This window comes from Lagopus muta, chromosome 8 (genome assembly GCF_023343835.1).
Source record: "Lagopus muta isolate bLagMut1 chromosome 8, bLagMut1 primary, whole genome shotgun sequence".
In the NCBI taxonomy this organism is placed as follows: Eukaryota; Metazoa; Chordata; class Aves; order Galliformes; family Phasianidae; genus Lagopus; species Lagopus muta.
The window spans coordinates 4970045-4992266 of record NC_064440.1 but is presented as its reverse complement, the minus strand read 5'-3'; the positions used below and the strand labels follow the sequence as shown (position 1 = coordinate 4992266).

The 22222-nt window shown below is 38.2% G+C and overlaps 1 long non-coding RNA gene across 3 annotated transcripts in view; it reads right to left on the bottom strand.

Moving 5' to 3' along the window:
* Positions 1–21206, bottom strand: part of LOC125696573 (uncharacterized) — a 30376-nt gene extending 9170 nt beyond the window's left edge. Inside the window, exons 1-4 of one of the 3 annotated variants that reach the window (XR_007378418.1) lie at positions 20373–21200; positions 17387–17554; positions 2704–3180; positions 604–2278 (exon numbers count right to left, since the gene is read on the bottom strand). This is a non-coding gene — a long non-coding RNA (uncharacterized LOC125696573). Of the gene's footprint in view, positions 1–603; positions 3181–17386; positions 17555–20372 lie in introns of those variants that run through there. The other 2 variants (XR_007378417.1, XR_007378416.1) reach the window with 2 other exon arrangements.
* Positions 21207–22222: the final 1016 nt, after the last annotated feature.

Genomic DNA, 22222 nt, shown 5'->3' with positions numbered 1-22222 from the left:
GGACTAAAGCATATTTGATTCCTACAACAAAACTTGTGATGCACTGTCATTCCAGTTGCAAATGAAAGCTGCTCCTCTTGAATGCAAACCTTGATACTATGACCCATGTATTTTTGAGTTTGGATTTGAAAAGGTTATGTCACTAATCACTTCAGAAAATGAAATACCAGGTGTAACTATACCTCCTCCCATTCAATGTTTTAAAAGACATGACTCACTGTAAACAAGCTCTTCTCATCCACTAATCTTTTAGCCCTTCTCTGTACCTATTCCAGCCTAGATTTGTCTTATCTGAAGATAGACAACAGGTAATGCAGGCAGCATTCAGAGATGCATTCAGTAGCCTAAATATTTTATCATCTTCACTGGAAAAAAGGCAGCAGTTGCTGTTTTTCTAATGCCCTACAGAGTGGCTTACAGGCAGAATCCTACTGAATACTGTATGTTGCATTTTCATATGTCAAGCTGATGACTTCATCAACATCTTCTCTACCTGAATAATTCTCTACTATGTATCACATCAGATGCTTTAGAAAATACAAAAAACAAGATTTCCAGTTACTTTTTCTTTCTTTTCTTTTTCTTCTTTTTTTTTTTTTTTCTTTTCCCAAAAATATATGTCATATGTAAAAACATCACCACGATTTAGTTTTAGTAAGTTTGTGGAGAATTTTACTTTCTTCTCCTCACATGCAGGTTTCCTTTCTGTTCAGACTGAAGTGAGCACAGCAGATGCACAAGCAATGGTTTCACATCTTGCATCAAACCATTCTCACTCAAGTCCTCCTATGAGTTGAAAAGGATGCATCAAGATCTCTACACATTGTATGTGCGAAGTATGCCAACAGATCAGATTATTTACAGTTCTTATGATCTTACTATAAATTATTACTCAGTCACATTGTCAGCATCACTTTGAGAAGGAAAAATATAAAATAAAATGGACTCATTTTTGCACCATGCATATGTAATTTGCTGAACTCATTTCAGACATTACACTTAGGACAACCGTAGAAGTATTCAAGGTAACGATTAATCTCTGGCGTGGATGGAAGTGAATGCTGACTGTAACATCGAACAGAGAATGAAAGGGCTACAAAGCATTGTGCTCTAGGTCCTATGCTGCAGTTATCTGCAGTGCTTAGGAGGAAGATACTGTTCTGATTTGTTCTTTCCAGCACCAAAAAATTTATCATTCTTCTGAAGCAGAAGTGAAGGAGCACAGGATGCTGCAGTAGATAGACCATAAGACAGGAAACAAACCCAGAAATTCAGAAATTCTCATTTCAAACCTCTTAACCTTTTCTATCATTAATTTTGCCTATTCTATTTGTAAACTCCATTAAAGTGCATTAAAAACCATAATACTGAAGGCAGACAAGAAATCTAATTATCTTTTGTTGCAAAGCACCATATGTTTCTTTTAACTTCAAATAATAGAGTGAAGAACATTAGTATTTTAAATGAATCTTTGATAAAGTTGAAAAAGAGAGAGGAAAAAAAAAAGGTTACAGTGTACAGAAGGGTACATCAAAACAGGTGACATGGTATGTCATGGTTATGTCAGACATCGTTTTGCTTCCAGCTGTGGCCTAATTGTTGGATATTCTCCTTTTTTTTTTTCCTATTGTTACTGTATTTTTGTGTGCTCATCTAGCTGCAAAAGCACCAGATGTCTCCATTGACTTTTTGAAAGTCTAAGCAAACTGGAACATAATCATAATTTTAAAGCTCTTCATATAATGCATACATAAGAGATGGCTCTGTTCTTTGGAATTTGTTATTTATTCCAAAATTCTATCCTTCAAGACAAACAAACAATGATTTCTAATTCAAAGACTCTTCGTCCTGCAACATATCTTTGCTAGATGAGGAAAGCGAGGGTGTGTGGTTGCAGAAATTGAGTCATCAGCCATCAGCCCATCTCAATCCTCGGGCTTGATGTTGGCAACACATGAGGGATACCTCCAGCCCAAACTTCATAAAGGAGTGCATTGTTCCCAGGACCCCAAACAAATACACTGAGCTCATCCTGTTTCACCCCTTCCTGGAGCATGGAGATGAGCCATTTGTCAAACATGGTATCCATTTATCAAGGGGGATCCCTAAGGAGGCAAACTCTTGAAATGGTAGCCCTTCTGATGACAAAAAATGGGAAAATATTTCTTCACAAATGTTTCTCTTGCCCACCTGTGAAATCATCCTTTTCCTCTTCCAGTATGATTTCATGAAATCACTGCATGCTCTTCCAGGTGATCACTACAAGTCTGCAACTGAGCTGGTGTATTTGAAAGAAAAGCAAATAGCTGATTAGATATTTTGATGTCAGCTTTTTCTACTACTTTATGTATTTCTCGGCCGCTTACTTGCATTAAACTTCACAGCCTGCACTTACTTGGACTGAAATTAGATACTTATTTAGCAAGGTGGAGATCTGGTAGAAATTTCTGTGTGATCAGCAAATATTTTTACTCCTCGGCCTGTTTCCCAACACATAGAGTATATGTAGATTGTGGAATTTGGAAGTTTTATGTTTTAAATGTATTTTGCACTTTCATGTTCTCAATGTGGCATGGCATTTTCAAATCAAATTACATCTTTTTGTTAAAGTACAACAAATGTAGTTGAGGCTTAAGGGAAAAAAGAAAGATTTTTGTACATGTGTACACATTTGTTCTGTTTTTCTTTTAAAGGATTACTTACATTCTTTCCAAAAGGGCTAGCAATACTTTTATTTTTCCCCTCAGATAGGAAATTAATTATAACAGCAACTTCTGCTTTCCTTAAATATACTAGGACTTTAATATTTGATACTGGGTTAAGATCTGAAAAGAGAAATAAAAGCTGTTAAAACTTTAACACATTGCTTCATTTTCCTCAGAAAGTCTGGGAAAGCAATTCCCTATCTATTCTATTCATTATATGAAGCAAAAGAGGATTATTTTAAAGGTGTTCAGAGGCCTTAACTATGAATTATCCTCGTGGAATTGGCATGTAATGAAGATTTTAGACAAAATTCTGCTCTCAGATGAAGCCACATTAACTTCTTTGACTTCAGGATAGGTTCAAATGAAAGCAGATCTTGAACACAGTTTTTTAGGAAATGTCTCCTTCCTTGCTCAGAGAAATATCCATGTAGGTCAGTCCTGCCCCAGTGGGGGACCAGGGTCTGTCAGTCACCTGTAATACAGAGTGAAGGAATTCAGAAACTAGGTAAAGAAATTGAATATGAGATAGCCAAAGTATTTTACTCAAAGTAATAATCAGAAAATTGCAGGTTTTTTTTTTTTTTTTTTTTTTTTTAACATCTCCTAAGAATTTCAGTTTTGTTTTGTTCACAGAAGGGAGAGGTAACTGGCTGATATAATTTTCAGATTGAAAAGAAACATCTTCCCAGCTAAGCATTTCATTTGAATCCTGACATTTCCTTCTAGATCCTCCAAGTTTCCATCTCTCCACTTCAAACATATTATTCCAGATAATAGCTATGGTATTTGCCATTTTTATCTTCTCCTCTCAGTGGTTTTATACAAGTGCTTTTTGCATATATTGGTCTAAAGTGCTTCTTGCAGGGTTTCTGAGTGCACAAAGGAGCACTCCAGGCAATGTTGGCCTGAAGTAGGTGCTTAAGACACTTTTCACCTGTTATTTTTTCCACTGTTATGAACTGCACTTTTGTGTTGTCTCTTTAAAATTAGCCCATCGATACTAGTATTAATTGCACATCTGAGTTCTTCAAATTCATCCAAGAAACAAACTTCAAACACAAAACAGATATGATCCAGACTGCAAGAACACTGAAATAAAAGCTAATTTCATAAGATCTATTGAAAAAAAATATGGAAACAGATGTTTTAAGACAAATAAGATATTAATGCATAATTGATGTGTCAGGTCAGTTTGAATAGTTTCCTACATCGTCAATTAACCTTTGTAATGTCTGCTAATTCTTAATATTATTTTTAAATTATCTTTTTCTTTTTTCCCTCAGGTGATATAATCAAATTTTAAAAGAAATTATTCTGTCTGGGATTCAAACCATTGTAATCTCTGTTAGAATGCGTTATGCAAAAATATATCCCTGATACCAAGAAAGTGTTTCTACTCTACATCCCTTTTGCAATGATTCTTTTACACCTGCTTTCTGAGGGGCAGCACTTTCAGTTTTCCTGGTTTAATGAATCTTATGTTCTGAAGAGTGGACTGAAGATAGAGGGAGGGATTATGGTGTCCTCACCAAGAACATCTCAGATGGAGGCATACATTTCATCTCACTCCTAGCTGAGGAGGTCTTTCAGCCCCATCACAAGGCTGATAGTCTAACCTCAGCCTACTCATAAAAAATGCAAAATGACTCTTCTGAAAGCACCGTTCTACCTTTAGCACACAATCCTGTTTTTAAGTGAGCATTCATCAGTCCTTCAAAGAAAGCACATAGATAACCCTCTTCATTAGATGATTTCAATTGAAATTCAAGTGGATGATGGCCAGGCTACAAAATCCCAAGTGAGAGACCTGTGCTGCAGTGGGACTGGCATATAAGGCACTTTCATCTTTTTCTTCCATCTTTTTTGGAGATGTCTGCTCTCAGAACAGTTTTGGATCTTTGCTTTATAGATGAAGTAGGATGTTTGTAAATGAAATCTATCGCTGTTTTTCATTTTATTTAATATATTCTTTATTTTATGTTATTCTTACTGGGTTTGGTCTTAAGCATCTTTTGCACTAATAGCCTCCCATTCTGTCCTTAGGCAACAACTTTGTAAGCTTCCTGTCTTCACTGTAGAGCAGTTCCCTACCCAGCCAAAAAAGAAGAGGGAAATGGGCAGTTTCCCCTGCGCCATCATAAATCTTTCCTGCCATGACTCCCATGATGAGATGGAGCAGGTGATTTCTTCTTGCAGCTGCATCAGAGTGGCAAAAAGGAATCCTATAGTATTACTGTTTACAGAGTCCATAAAGCCCTGTTGAGATCACCGTCTCCACATGCTCACAGTACAGAATGGATACAACAAAGTTTGGATATCATCCAAAATCTACTGTCTCCAGTTTTCTGTTTTCAGCAGGCAAGCTTTTAAAATATATACTAGGATAATGTGAGCTCAGGAGATCTTTATTTAAACAAATAGAATTAGGTTGTACAGCTATGTTGTTAATGACAGTTCCTGAAGCACATTTAACAGCAATTTGACATTATTATTACAGCTAAGTAGTTTTCATAAGTCCTCAGATAAATATTTCTCCACTAACTCATCAACACAAAGAGTTGACCTCAGCTTTCTTTCAGACCCCATCAATAAAGCTCCTTGGGAAGCAGAGGGGCCATTTAAAACAAAAACAAATTCAAGAACTTCCACCTCCTCCTGCTCTATATTAGCTAAACACACTGAGCCTGCAGGGCTGCCCATCCCCTGATGGCTCGTAATAGCCATTTTCATTCTATTCTAAGGGTAAAGTTGCTCATAAAGGTGGGCTGCCTGCTGGGCTTCTGATGGATTTAAGATCTTGATATTCAGATTACAGTGCAAGTAGCTAAAGAGAAAGGAAAATGGATACTAGTCTTGCTGTTGTATTCAACAGAAGCCTAATCATATCCGGTTGTTGTTTTTTTTTCCTTCCAGATTAGCATTATTTATGTTTAGCCTTCATTAGCAAGGTTTAGATTAAGCAATCAGTTACAGCAAACCCTACACAAAAAGGAATGTGCTCTCTTTTAAATAAGGCACTGTAAAAATCTGCTAAGCTTCTCTACAGAGGAGCATAAAGACTGTACATCTGTAGAGATACACAAACATATTAGAAAGACCAAAAATGCCAGCTTTTTGCTGTCAAACTCAGCATATCTAAATAAGATAATGCTGTTAGCAGGAAGGAAAGATATTCTGCCAACAAGGGAGCATCACTGTGTTTTCAGCATGATAGAAATATTAAAGGAATTTGTGTCCAAGGTATTTTCTTCAGAACATGCCCACTGCAAAGCACACTACCATGATCTGCCTCCAGAATTCCTTTTGCATTCTAAGTGGATTTAGGACTCTTGTGGTCCTCTCCTGGTCACCCAGAAGAGCTGGACTTATTTTCCATCCCATTCGCTATATTGCAAAGAAGAAAGGGAGAGAAGACACTAGGAATACTGGTACGCAATTACCACAGACTGCAGCCACACAAGACCTCCATGGTTTTTTGACAACAGTGTACATGATGTATCTGACAGTGATCTCCCTGGACTTGGACACCTCTCTGTGCCACAGGCAGATCTGCTGTCCTGAGGTGACTGGTGGGCTCTCAGAAGAGCTCCTGCACGACCTGAGATTTCTCTAATACCCAGAAAAGTCCTTCCAATCATAGCTTTTAGTCCTTGTCAGTTCATGGAGTCGCTCTGTTACCCCTAATATCCTTGTCCATGGCTTCTGCTTGCTTTTAAACCAGAACAAATATAAATCTACATTCTCCAAAATGTCAAGGCACATTTCCTTCAATCTTCATTTTATGAGCATTAACTCCTAAACAGTATGGGACAGAAACAGTCTCCTTACTGGCACACAGCTCACTTCTTCAGTTCACAGTTCTCTTTCAATTCTGGATAAAATTCACAGCATGAACTGCTCTTCCCTTAACTTTGTCAGATTTTTTGCATCATGCTCTCATATAATAGGGTCAAAAAATATGTCTTCAGAGACCTTTGAATGCAGTGCCTGGCTGCTGGGGGCCTGGGGACCCTGTCAAAGTCTACCACAGCCATTTCGCTGCTTCATAAGCACACAGCAATGTGAGATGTTGCAATAGCAGGATGAGCAAATTCAGCACCAAAGTAGATCAATGGCATGGAAATCTCTGATTGTTCTCCTTGATCTGAAAAAGCATCCAATACAACTCTGTGCATGTGTTAAAATGAAAAAGTACCATTATTTTTCTCTTCTTTGGAAAAAGCTCTGAAAGCCCTTTTTCCTCTTTAATATACTAATAGATGTAAATGATTTCAGATGTCAGTGTCAGATTAGGATGTAATGACAGAGGACATAAGGTATTGCTGGACAGTAAAATGCCTCTGGCCACAAGCAAGCCTGTCCTTGTTAATTTTATCTCAGCCCCATCTCCCTGATTTGTCACTGGCTCTGAATGTTTCAATCCCTTCTCTCCATAAAAATGTTGAGCTGTCTCTTAAATTCATTTATGCTGTTGCCTCTTATGACCTTACTTGATAACTTACTCCTTGTGTTTTCCATCCTAAATAAAAAGCCCTGCATGAGCGAGTTCCCTCATTGATCTTAATTTCCTGATTTTGAGGTTGTGTGGCTGTCCTGGGTAATTCCTCCCCAGTGTGAGTGTTATATTTACGGTTACTTATTTTGATTCACTAGCTAAAAATATTGCCTGTTTGTTCATTTACTAAAAGATCTGTTGGCAGCCCCTTCTGCATTTTTATGCTAGATGCATTTGGAAAAAGTTTTAAAATATCTTACTGTTGAACTATACATATATACATACATAACAGGTATTCTTCACCTAGGCTGGGCATGGGCGCAGTACACACAGCCCAGAGCTGGGTAGCCAGCTCTGGCAATGGCTTCTCCCAACACTCCAGTCTTTTCCTATTTCTATGGATGGAATATTTGAAACCATCCTCCTCCACTATTTCAGACAACAGACTAGAGCACAGCTTCTACAAAACGACTGCATCAGGCTGTCATAATAATTTTCACAATGCTACTGTTTCAGAAACGTTATTAAGAATACTGTGCTCACCTCTAGTTTCCATACCTCACCTTTGATTATTAGTTAAACTATTATATATGCATTTTCTATTTCAAGACTTTGTGCTCCGATTCACTCAAAAGACATCATTAAGGCTTTCCCTGTTTCATTTCTGTGCAGATTTCATTGTCCGTCATGGGCAATATATCTTCCCTTAATTTTCAGAGTCCAGCCAGGTAGGTCACGATCAGATTCTTCTATAATCTTTTTATATATTTAGAGACTATAATGAGATCATCAGCCAGTCTGCTTCTTCTTTCAGACTAAATATGCTACACTTTCTAAGACTTTTTCTCATGCAACCACTCTATGGCATAAATTTAACCCCGTACCTTTCATGCACTGTTCTGAAACCTTTCTGAAGTATCAAAGCTGAAGGTGGTATTTCACTCTTCCTGCTTTTCAGTTAGTAGACAATTTAAAGATGCAGTGTATCTTTAAAGATGCAGTGTATCAGTAACTAAGATACCATTCTTACACCTTCATGAGCAGAGAAGCCTGCTTCCATGGCACCACAGAATGCTACAGAAGCTGCCATTTGAGAGATCTTGGATGTGTGGATGCTAATTCTTCATGTTAGCTGTTTGTGCTTGGCCTACCACCTGCAGGGTACTCTCTTAGAAAGGTATTTTTGTGTTACAGGCTTATTAGAGGGAGGAAAACATGGGACACTAAACCACGGACTGAGATATAGCAGCTAATAATAATAACTGGTTCTCCTGGTCTAATCTGAGGACTAGTAGTGAAAGTACTACATCCTTCCTCTTGGTGTTTAGCAATGTTAATTCCTATATCCCTGAGTTATGTACAACACATAAAAAAAGAACCCAGAGGAAAATCTGCATTATTTTTCAGCACTGTCCACAGCCTCACAGGGCTGATATACTTTATACTAAGGAAAGATAATAATTTATTCTACATACAAGCAAGGAAAATATAATCTCAGAGTCACTTAGCACAGTTGTATAAATAAGAAGATTTTCATGCTGATTTGGGGATATATGCAATGGGATTGTCAGACACATAAAAGCCTGCTGGAGCCAGAGCTCAGAACTGAGGCCAGACAGCAGCATTGTGGACAAGGTTACACAAGTGCAAGTAAGATAGTGGGTAATGCCTGTATTGCTTTCATCTGCTGCAAGCATGGCACTGTGTAGCACTTCAGAATGTTTGTTCCTAGCTATAATTTCATATATGAGCTGCAGCTGCTCTGCTTGGCTGCTGTATGTCCTTCTTCTGTGTTTGTATACAAAGGAGAAAAAGTTCTGAGCAGAAAAAGAACAGCTAATACATAAAGCATCACGGGGAAATGTTTGAATGCTGGTAGAGTGAAACTAGCCAAAGGTGATAGTTATCAGGAAAAAAAATGCCACTTTTGGCTTGATTTGCTGATTGTACTAGCAGAGCTTCACTTTCTCACATCCACCACATCATGCCTAAGATCTACTCCTAGAACTGTGTCCAAATGCTATTCATTAACAGTTTTACCATGCGTATTTGTTTTGCGCTGCAAATGATAATGTGTGAACAACAAAAAGGATAATGCCATTAAGGAGATACAAGTAACAGGTCTGTAGTTATGAGAAAGTTTGTTTTCATTTAAAACTACACAGCATTTTCTACCCCAAAGCAGTAACCAATGTACTTGCATAAAATAGAAGACAAAACTTTGTATAAGAAAGTTTAAATGTGGATAAAATATATCTCTGTATTAATTACTAGAGCACCAAGTTCTTGTCATCTTACACTGTGTGTTTAGTATACATCTCCCACATGCTAGAAAATAGCTAGGGCAGAGATAGTCTTACAACCTTATCCACATCTGCTACAGGAATCACAGCCACGACAGTGCAACTTAAGCAGCTCACTGTGGATAGAGCAGCTCTGGTCACATCTCCTGAGGTGATGTGTGTCTTGACATTACCACTTCACACCCTTTACTTGATCACAAACCAAATGTTGCCAGGATTTGTATGAATGTGCATGGGAAGCTCTCAGAACTCCATTGCAGCTGCCTTTTGCAGCATTTGCAGGTTTAGGTTTTATAGCATATGTTTATCCATGAGCTCCATTCATTTGCTCATAACTGCATGAAGCACAGTGTGATCATTGAAGGAAATAAAAGAAGATATAAAATGGCTCTAAGAATAATGTCAGAATACAAAGAGACTGGAAAATGTGAATTTTTCCTCATAAGATGGATCTGAAATCCATTCTGAGGAAAACAAAAGCAACAAAATTACAAAGCACTTTTACATATCGAAGTGAAAGAGCAGGCTCCGTGTGTATTTGTTATAGCTTAGAAGAATGTACGTGCCCTGTGCATGCACAGGGTCCCTCGTTAAAAAGCAGGAGCTGTCCTGCCTTGTGGCAGAACTGGTTGCTCTCACCAAGTCTCGAGCCCTGATTTCACATATAAACAAGGAGGCTACATCAGTACCAGGCACATCTAGCAAAATGAATTGCCATCAGCATAGAATAATTTATCAAAGCTGAGCCTATTTTGGTAGGAAATACTAGCTGAGCAAATCTTGTCAGGAAATACTTTCCAACTGCAAATTCTGCTCAGGTTGAAAAATGTCCACACTGAAGTTATCAACAAAATAATACCAGGACAGTTAACAGGGTTGTACGAGGAAAGGTCACTTTTCTGATGAGCATACTTTTATTTCTCCATGTGCGTATGAACCAAACAAACAAGACTAAAAGCCTTCTCTCAACAGTGGTCCATGACTACATTTTTCCATCCAATTCTCCATTCTGGAAGATGGCTCGTTGACAGTGCAAGGACACGAGAGTTTGTCCCAGGACTCCAAAACCAGACCCCAGCTTTCCCAAGGAAAAAATTATCTACATCTCAGTATTTTGCAGGAAAAAAATGAGGGAAAAATAAAGTTTTTTTGTCTGTTTGTTTTAGGAAGGAAACAATTGATTTTTTTGTGCTGACTTTTTATGAGAGCCATACAACTTTGCAACACCATCTTTTGGTTGAAATGGCTTAGCCCTAGTTCAGAATCACAGGAAGAGTCAAGGGAAATCAAATATAAGGAAATAGTTGGATGTTCCTGAGCTTTCAGAAGTTTTTTAAGGTTTGGCTGAATGTGAAAAGACAAAGAAATTCTCAGAAGCCACAGAATATGTAATCTTATGCCATCTGTGTTTGCAGGCTTTCTCTACACTCAAGTTTGTTTGGAGGAAGCAGGAATTCTAAATGCCTGTCTGCCTAGATCTTTTAATGTTTTGAAGGTTTGCTGCTGCCAGGTGAGGATGAGGAGCCAACTCTTGCCCTCTGTTTCATGAGGGCTGTGAGGCTGATGGAGTTATTGTGGGGCTACTCAAAGAGTTTATTTTTCTCAGGTTTCATTTCAGTTTTCATCTTCTAATGTTTACACTTCACTAAGGGATAACAAAGTGTCAAAACAAAACTCATCGCCAGTCATTGGAAAGCACCTAAATGGGTTTAGAAAATGTTGCAAGGGGACTCTTCAATAATCTGAGAGCTTTCCTTTCTGAAGAGTCTTATATTAATACCTGTGAAGACAAACTTTTTCCTGATTTCAACATGTCAGTATTTCTCATAACTGTTGAAGCTCTTCCCTAGTTCAGACCATTGCACAGCTCAAACTCGCAGAAACCCTCTAACTTTGTTTAGGATTTTTCAAAACCTCCTAAAAGAAAGGCACCATTTTCTATTCCAGATTCTGGAGTATTTTCTGCAGGGGGAGAAAACTGTAATAGTTTAATATTCACTGGACTTTTTCCTCAAAACCTCAAAAATAACAGTTTACTATAAGGTTCTCCAAATCCCTAGACTTAAATACAGTGGATCCTGAAGAGAGACAGGCATTATCTCATCTCACAGTGATGATAGGCATTGGCAAAGAAAACAAAACAAAGCACCCAAACAAACACAACAATACATATTCCAAAATTATGCTCTTAAATCCAGGTACCTCTCTGGGGAAACTGAACACATATTATCTGAGCTTTACCAACAGAATCAGCCATTTGGACATGGTCCTGCTCCAGATAGCTATTCTTAACTGGTGTTATACAGAATCATTAAGCTTGGTAAAGAAATCTAGGACCATCAAGTCCATCTGCCCATCTACCAACAGTATTGCTTATGTCTCTCAGTGCCACATCTCCATGGCTCTTGATCCTCTCCAGGGATGGTGATTCTTCCCCACCTCCCTGGGCACCCTGTGCCAATGCATCACTACTCCTTTTGAGAAGAATTTTTTCCTAATATCCAACCCGGTTTTGGACCAGCTGTCCTCCAGATTCTTGTTAACCTCCAGTATTCTATGATTCTGTGAGCCACTTGTATTCCAAAGGAGCCCAGTAGGTAATTGAAAGCCACCTCTCTATGTATGGATTAATGCATTTGGTACAGCCTGTTAGTGAGGCGCCAAACACTCCCCCACTCAAGTAATAGACTGTAATCTCCCTGACATTCAGGAGGAAACAACAGAATACAATTAAGAACAGAATACGTAATATTTGCTGAAATGAAACAGATTTCCAATCAATTAAACAGACTCTTCTTCCAATAGCACCAGACAAATAATAAATTTACAAAACTAATCGGTTCTACACAAGCTGAGCTAATGAGTGTCATTTGGGTCACATCCTCAAATTGCAAATAAATGTTATCATTTATCAACCTAACACATTACTCAATAAATCTTCTGCACCACTGTTCATACTTATCGGTGGTGTCATTTAATATTCCTTTCTGATTTAGAAAACTATTTCCTCTGGTGCCTGACCCCTTGTAATGGAAAACTACTGAAAACAGACAGTAGCTAATTCGCAAATTTTATAATTTAGAGCTAAGCAGATCTGGGGACAGTACTGAAATGATCTAATATTCATTTTTCAGTGCGTCTCTTCCCAGGTTGGAAATATTGCAGGCTTTTGAGATAAAAGTTTCATTTAAGGACATTCAGACTGTGCAAAATGCAGTAAGATCTTTTATATTAAGTAAAATCATGGAAATGATTACTCACTGCCCAGATAATGAGATCTATTTTCTCATTTGTGCAAACAGAGAACTATGGACACTCCCAACTGCAGACACAAAACCTCTCCACCTCACCATATGACATGCTGCATGGTGATTTGGGTGATTTCAGAATCTTGCAATCCCTGCCAGGAAAAGAATGAGGAAGGAGGAGCTGCCAAACACACCTGTAACAGCCCGCCTCCATCTCCATACAACCAGATGGGAAGCAGCTCTAACAGCCCCACGGGCAATTCTTGGTGGGTCCTTTCTTCTATCCCAATCTCATTCCCCACAAACTGCATCCTCTTAGGGTTCCCTGCAGACTTTTCTGCCTAGCAGATCCAGAGACCTTTCTCTGACACTTATCCATTCCAGAATTGAATTATCCAGATTCATCTTTTTCATCACAAATAAGAACACAGGTATAGAGCCACTGGGACACATCTAAGAGGGACATCTTATGATCGACCTCTGTAAGCGGGCTTGTTTCTGCGCCTCAAGAGTGTGCTTATGGTGAGTGCCAGCCAATAAAGAAGTTATGAACTGCAGTGTCCTCTCTGTGCACTTGCTTTACAACACACTCCATAGCTGCATACTACACATAGGCACAAGACCACACTTTTCCACAAAGGTCCTTACTCACATTGCACCAAGCATCAGGTCTATTCACCAACCAGAGGTGAGCTGAGTGCACCAGTGCTTGCCTGTTATTTGTTCATGTGTGCATCTAACTCACTTCTTGCTTTTAATTCCATTTCTCTAGCTGTTTCTTCTCACTGCTATTTTTCCTATCTCCTGCCTCATCCCTGCTCTGATGATGCCCTTTCATTGATCCAGGTCTCCTCTTTACCAGCATCATCACTCCTATTCTTTCTTCTCTATGGCTCCTAATATTGTCATCAGTTTTCTTATAACTACTTTCACCCCAGAACCCTTCCATTTCCTATGACCTCACTTGGTCTCTCTCCTTCATTTCCTTCCTTCCATTCATCTCATTCCTCACCCTTCATTATCTGAACAAGACCCTCTTGCTTACCCTCTGTCTGCTTCCAGCACCAGCAATGTTGATTTCTGCTGAGCAGGAGTGAGCCTAAGACTGCAAAGATTTTCCCCTTCGGGAAATTTTTCTTACAAAGTTAGCAAAAATAACCTCTTTGATGCAGGACAGCTCTGCTGCCAAAATTTCTCGTAACTATAGCCGGAGATGAAATGCAAAACAATGTGGTTTAAATTATGCAATCAGAAGCAAATGTGAGTGCAGAGAAAGTTATAAGCAAGTGAAAATTAGAAGTTGCTTATGGGAACAATTGGGCAAACTCAACTTAAACATATCATATTTCTCATTATAGATATGGTTCCCATATCACTTATAAAGAAGTCTAGCTGTAAGGAAACACTCCAGCATATGCTGCTTCACAATCCTCGTGAGCTGGCCTTAACATGTTAAGTTTTATCCTATCTGATTTCACCAAGGCTGTCTGTAAATAGGTAGGGTTGCCATTTCAGATTTCCATATCAATAAAACTCAGATAAACATGCCAACACTTCAATTGCTCATTTGAACTGTAATTTTGATTGTATTTTCTGCCATGAGAGTCCTGAACGCTTAATGGTGTTGGGATATCCAAACAGGTACCTGCTGTGCAAATCTGAGAGGGAACTTTACGCTTGACTCTTATGGTACATTTTAATGTTTGTTTATATAATTTAATAAGCAGAGAAGTACTACAGATGGAATCTAGCAATGTGTAAATATCTCAGAAATAATACACAGAACATTTATGGCACAGGATAGTCATAACACATCAGCCACTATTAAAAACACATTTGCTTGAATTTTTGGGTAGCACTTCACACTGCTAAATGTCTTAAATACGTTTAGCCAACCATTTCTAATGTAACATGCAACATTAAAGTTCAAGTAAATGCGTTTGAAATGCCTGTTGACCATTTGAACCAGTTTAATAAACCATTCATGATAAGATATATTCACAGAAGTGTTGCATAAGTACTGGAATAATCAGCATTATTAGAATACTCAGCACTCCAACTAAAATAAATATCTTTACTTGGAATGTTAATATGCTGGAACTCAGCTGAGTTATAAAGTCTGTGCACTTTTGGTAAATATTTTGCTTTGTGTACCTGGTGTGTGTGTGTATTGTGTTTGCTTGCAAATGCTCGAGCTGAACGTTTTTTGCTTGTATTTACATTTCCATAGCACCTCACCTGCAATGATAATGAACATTTGTTAAGCATCTTGAGGTACTTTGTCTTTGCTCCAAACCATTTCTTTTCACTTGCACATAAAGAGACCCTGTTTCCTTAACTAGCGCCATCTTAGCACTTAGAACAAGCTCTCGTGATTTATACCTTGGGCACTCATTGGCTTAATCATCTCTACTGGGGGCAACTTTTTAAGCAGTATCACCGGTGGTGAACACATAGGCTATTCCATAACGGTATCCATTTTCACAAACAAAGGATCCACAGCGACAAGCAGCCACAATACACCCTTCTAGTTTTTGTTATTTCACCCTAGTTTTGTATTTACATAGCAGTAGCAAAGACACGTCCACAGGGATGTGAGCTTCGTACAAATCCCCAGCCTGTTTATTCTGTGAAGATATATACTACACCTTTATTCCTTTGCTAAACCATTCTTCATTTAATTACCTCTTTGCGCCACATATTAATTACACCCATGCACAGCCAATTTCCTCTCTTAGTGCTTTCTTCTCATTCTTCTCCCGTTCAATAGTGAAAAGAGCCCCAGACATTCCCTGCATATATCACTCCCCTTTCTATCACTGCTCCTGCAAACCCTGGTTTGCGAGCCAAGGAAGAGCCAGTTCCAGGAGAAAAAAATGCCAGCAATTTAACAAGACTTTGAGCTCTGTCATCTGGATTTACTCTGCAGGTCTTTAAACTGGTATTGATCACAAGAAAACAACACTGAAATAGTAGAGTTCTTTGCAAATAAATAGGAACAGTAGAGAGGTTTTTCACCCATGCTTCCAAGTATCAAATACTCCATTATGAAAGCCACTCTGGTTATAATTCCTCTTCTATCCCAAATTCTTTCTGCAGCTTGCTATTTTCAGTAAAACCTAATAAATAATTTCTGTGGGGTTTTGCTTTCAATGATACAGAGTAATGGCTGTAACTACTGTGAGGTGCCTGCTGGCCATGGTTATCACTTTTTGAAGAGCTGGTCAATCACTGAGGCTCAAATCACAAAAGTATGGATGGGAGGAGTAGGCTGGCCAGGGGAGCGGCCTGGTGGTTCACAAAGTGCCAAAAAAGGATTGGAGAGTGAGTGATATCAGCAGTGGCAAACTTCTTTATATTTCAAAAACTTAGGGCATCAGAAGCTTTAAAAACAAAATTTGGAAAGCCAGGCAAATTAACACAAGGAAATGATGCAAGATGCCAATAGATAGTGTCAGTTAGTCTTGCAAAGACTTTTAATTTCTTCCCCCCATGTTTCAAAATATTCATGCTGAGATCTGCCATTTTTAATTTTGCTTTTCTTGAGAACTATACACTTGGTTTAAAAAAAGTTGCCCATAGAAATGAGCATGTATCACAAAATGATTCATTTTTAAGCTTTGGTTGCATGCACATTTGTACATCAAGAATGCATCAACATAATACTGTTCTGAGACATGACCAAAGTATATTCTTCTCTCACTGGTTTTATGGCTGTAGAAGTCTGACTTGTATGAAGGTACTATAGATTTATTTGATTATATCTGAGAGCAAGATGTGCCCCATGTAGTGTAGTGTTTTCCAACTGGGTTTTCAAGATTAAATATTCTGTAAAGATAAGATTCTGAAAAACACATCCTAATCAGTGTGCCATTGCCATGGATTTTATTGCACACATTAGTTGGCATTAGCAATCTGTTTTACTCTAAGCTCTACAGCATTTTGGACATCTTTAGAAGCTATTTCAGTGAAGTTTTGGTACAGCACTCAGGATGTTAAGCACATGTTCACCATTAACAATAATGGGAGTCACGTACATACTACTAATCATTACCGAGGTTTAATATTCTAAACCAAATTCAAGAGCATTGTGGAAAATATTGTGCTGAATGATTTTCTTTCATTCACGCTTCTGTTTGGTCTCCAGACAGACTGAATATTCTGACTGTGTCAGTCTTTGCTTCTAAATTGGATACAAACCTACTCACATAATTAATCACTCCGAATGCTTATTGTACATCTTTCTTACTACTATGCAAGCAGATTTCACACAGCTTGTAGTTCATTATCAGATTGCATGAAAACAGCTGATTACTTTCCTTCTCATAAAATTACATCAACAGCAAAGCCAGCTTCTATTCTCAATGTATCTTTAACCATGTGAAACATTTCAGGAGAGACTCATCAGGAAAAAAAAATAATATTTCCCTTTATCCAGCTTTCTATTATGAAGATCAAGGTCCATATGTTCAGAAATACCCAGAATTCCTGTCCGCATCGAGAGCAGAAATAAAACATTCATAATGCTTCTGAAATGACTTCTGTGTCTTCCCTTCCTCCTTCCCATAAAAATAATAACAATAACGGTAACAAATATATATATTTATAATATATTAAAAAGAAAATCTTTACCTTGTCCAGATATTGCTTTACTCTATAACTGAATCCTGAAGAATGTCTGTTTAGAGTTTTTCTTCAGCAATGGGACTGCCCAGAGTCCTCTGCATTCCTCTTGTCCAGACCCTGCGTGCTCTGAACAAACCGTAGACAGTTCTTTCTTCTCAAAGAGAGGTGGATTCCCTTTGGATTCGTGCATTAATAGGAAAATAAGATAAAGCCACAGTTAGGCTTTTAAAGACAAATAGAGCCTAAATAGCTTCAAAAACATAAATTCACACTATCAATATATATAGTTAAAATAAACTAGAAATGATGCTTAGTGGCTGTTATTTTATCTTTAAAGGATGCATGTGGGTTGCTCCAAAAGTAATGCCTTCTGTTAATTTCCATGAAAATTTCAACAGGTACAAAGAGCACAGTAACACTACTCAATAGAGTGAATTCTCAGATCAAAACAGTGCTTTTCGATATACTCACAAACTTTAGTGTTCATTCTCACCATGGGAGCCTTCATGTCATCCTTATAAAATTTTACATGGCCATCTGGAATATGGCTTGTGCTTTATTTCACTGTCACCACTGTTGAAATGCACAACTCTCTGCTTCATTGCTCACATCCATTGGTTGGTTTCCATAAATGTTCAGAAAGCATCAATGTACGTCAGTAGTTCCCTGCATGGAGGAATTGAATCCCACACCTTTTCTCCATATGCACTTCCATGTCAAAGGCTATTCTGTCAGAATGCTCCACTGCTGCCATTTGTCACACAGCAACAAAATGTCATAGAATATTAGCGATAAGGTTCAACCACTACTGCCATCCCACCGATATCCTCCTTTGACATCACTGTACCAATATCATAAAATAGGAGGCATTACTTTTGGAGCAGCTCCAATATAACGTTTTAGTTTTCCTATTTGCTTGCAGGTACATGTACAAGATTTTATCTTCCCTTTTGAGCTCCCATATTAGATACTGTGCTTCATATTAAATCTGAATTGTACTAATTGTAATTGCCCCTTTTTGTCTGATAAATTCCAGGAAAGATAAGAAGAGTGGCTTCAATTCTATAAGGAAATTAAGAGCTTTACTGGCAAAAGATTAACACTCTATTGACCCACTTTAGTGTTCTTTTCAAAACCAACATTAAAGGAGAATTCATGGTCTAAAATCATCCTAAATATCAAGCATTAGCCCATTTCTTACATAGGAAAATATTTCTACTCTTATTGAAAGTAATAGTAAACATGAAACAGAGAAAAGTTTGGTCAAGATACTCTAATTGGCTTGATTCATTTAAAATAAACGCAGAACTGCTGTCTCCCAGAACAGTAGATAAAAATCACCCTAGTTCTCCCTGTGATACTTTTGCTGACATGCTCATACAGCTGGGCAGATAGATTTTATTCACTCCATATTTCGATAGGAAGGACTGCCAATCAAGCATTCAATTGTAGGAGTTGTATAATTTATGTTGGTAACAGTTGCTTAAGAGCTGTGGTTTCTTGTAAGAAGATTCCTAAGCTCAATTCTACCACACAGTGTAATTACAAATTCTTGTTTCTTACCATACTGCTTTTGTTTGAAAAACAGAATGTCTGAGCAGTTAATATGCTTATTTGCATATGGTTATGCTACAGCACACACCAGCAACTCTGTTCCCTTATGTAATTATATCAGCTCAGATTTTTCCTACGGCTTACTTCTTTGTCTCCTTATGCCTTCACCAGCACTAAACTTCTCTACAGGAGTTTCTACATATTTTCCTTAGCCCAAGCAATACTTAAAAGTTTAATCAAACTGAATTGAGCAGCAGGCCCAGGTGAACCTAATGAGGTTCAACAAATCCAAATGCAAAGTCTTGCACCTGGGTTGAGGCAATTACCCATTACCAAGAAAAGCAGGGGGAAGAAAGGACTGAGGACAGCCCTGCTGAAAAAGACCTGGGGGGGGGATGGGAAGCTGGACATGAGCCAGCAATGCGCCTTCAAAGCCCAGAAAGCCAAACATATCCTGGGCTGCATCAAAAGAAGCATGGCCAGCAGGGCAAGGGAGGTGATCCTGCTCCTCTGCTCTGTGCTGGTGAGACCTCACCTGGAGTACAGCATCCTCAGTACAGGAGAGACATAGACCTGTTGGATTGCATCCAGAGGAGTGCGACAAAAAATGGTGCAAGGGATGGAATGCTTCTCCTGTGAGGAGAGGCTGAGATCTGGGGCTGTGTAGCCTGCAGAAGAGAAGGCTGAAAGCTGACCTGACAGTGGCCTTTCAGCATTAAAAGGGGAGCTACAGAAAAGAAGGGGACCGAGTCTTTAGCAGGGTCTGTGGTGACAGAACAAGGGGAAATGGCTTCCAGCTCAAAGAGGGGAGATTTAGGTTGGATATAAGGAAAAAATCTTCTACAGCGAGGGTGGTGAGGCACTGGAACAGGTTGCATAGAGATGTGGTTGATGCCCTGTTCCTGGATACTTTCAAGGCAAGGCTGGATCAGACCCTGGGCAACATGATGTAGCTGTGCTTGTTCCTGTTTGCTGCAGGGGAGTTGGAATAGATAGTCTTCAAAGGTCCCATCCAACTCCAAGGAGTCTGCGATTATAAATTAAATCATGCATCCTTTGTCATGAGTTCGGTTACACCTGAACTATAGAGACAAATAATTATTTCTATTATAATTTTGAACCACTTTGGGGATGAAATCATCATACAGACATCATCAAAGGGGAGGAACCTCATCAACTTTGTACTGCCTTGGTTTGTCACATCTGTGTTTAAGCACTTTCTGCTAACACTTAGATCTTCACTTACAGAAATAGGGATGGGAAATTTTCAATTAACCTCTATCATATCTATCACAGCAAGTTTTCTGTCATCACTTTTAGACACTTGTACTAGATAAGCGTATAATCAAAGAATATTAGGATGTTATAATCACAAAATAAACAAGAGAGTTAGGCAAAGCAGACTATGATAACAAAAGAGAATAAACAGAAGGCTTACCCCTATCCTGGGCTCACTCACAAAACACCAGCAGAGGTGATCTCCAGAAGAAATCCTTCCCCCCTGGTAGCCAGCTCTTAAATAGGTCTTCTGGCAGAACAGGAGAATTGCCTTCACCTGTGCTCCTCTGGCTGACTCATTGCTCGCCTCAGGTGATCAATCAGAGGTTCAGGCCGTAACTCAGCAGTTCCCATACAATAAGGAAAAATAGATCTTCACTGTTAATTTAATGCAGCCTTTGAAATCTATGAGATGCAGATATATTTTCATTTGTACCATATTTTCATTGATAAAATACTAGGTTTTTTTTTCAAATTATATGCAAGTTCTGTCCGTGCAAACAAGCATTATTTTGCTTTCCTACAAAACTAGGATGTAAAAGAAGAAAATTCTTTGCCTTCAGAAAATTATGCAAGAAAACTACTTTCATCTTACATCAAAACAAGACAATCACTATGTTGCAGCAAAAGACATAGTAAAAGTGTTTTTAATTACTCCCATGATTCTATGTGATGAAGGTAAAATTACAGCTTCAGATTTTTGGTAGGAAGGAATTATATCTTGTAGCATCTACTCAGTACTTCAGGAAATGCAGGATGTTTCCATTATAAATGGATTTGAGATTTCAGCCTTTTCTTGCCTTTCTCTGCCTCCTACATTCTGTGGCAAACAACATTCTCTAACAAATACCTCCTCTGGCCCAGATTGCAGCACTTGAATTAGTGGAGCTCACTACATTTCTGGAGGGATGCTCAGTCTGGAGGCAACACTGATTTGTCCTTCTGCCTTCTGACTGTGTCAGAAGCAAAGTCTGGATCAAACATCCTCAAAACCAAACACTCTTGTGACGGAAGAACAGATGGATGTCCACAATTTAAAATCTCTCTGGAATTTTACTGGGATATCCAGCTGCATTTCATTTTTTTTTTCCTATAGATGTTGCAGTTTTATTAAAGAGTTAGATTAAAAAGTATCATCTCACTGAAGAAACCAAAAATTCTAATGAGTTTTGTGGTCAGGTAGTAATTATATTAGCTTTTCCTAAAACTGGATACGTTCAAATTCTCATCTAATTACATTTTCAAAATGAATCATGGGAGTGAAAGGTCATGGTATGATAGCCAGCGTATTTTGTTTTCTTCTGGAAAGGGAACAAGTATAATTTCAATGGAAATGGTTTGAGAGTATGCTTGATAATTTGTAATTAACTCTCCAGGGTGCTGTGAGGCCTAATTAATTACTTATTGGAAAGCATTTGGAGATCTTTGGATGAAAGTTGCTACAGTAATGCCAAGAATTGCTGTTATTGTTATTGCTAGGTGTTTTCCATCCCCAAATGCGTTTAGCAGGAAAATGTACCTTTATTACTTTACACTATCTTACAAACAAGACTAATCTGATGAAAAGCAGCATTTAAAATCTGAGAATAATTTTCTCTGCAGTGGAAAACTGAATATGTTTATTCTTAAAATGTGAACATAACTTATGAATAAACCAAATACATAAATTGCACTATGAAGTTCCACAGTAATGACACATTTATATTCTCCATCTACAGAGAAGCGAGAGCATCTGTTTGTAGAATTTTTCTTCTGTTATGAAACTGTCTTAAGTGTTAGGAAACCACTGTATCATGACTGGTGATTTTTACACCCAGCATTTGCTCTGAAGCCTATCAAAAAGAACATGCTGCATAAATGCAATTAACTCAAATTAATGTCATAATGGAGAGTCAAAAATATATTAAGATTCCTAGCCAAATTCGAATGATACTTCACTGAAAAACATTGAGAAGCCAATTCACTCCAATGGGTGGAACTCGTCTGTAAGAAAGAGAAATGATAGTCCAT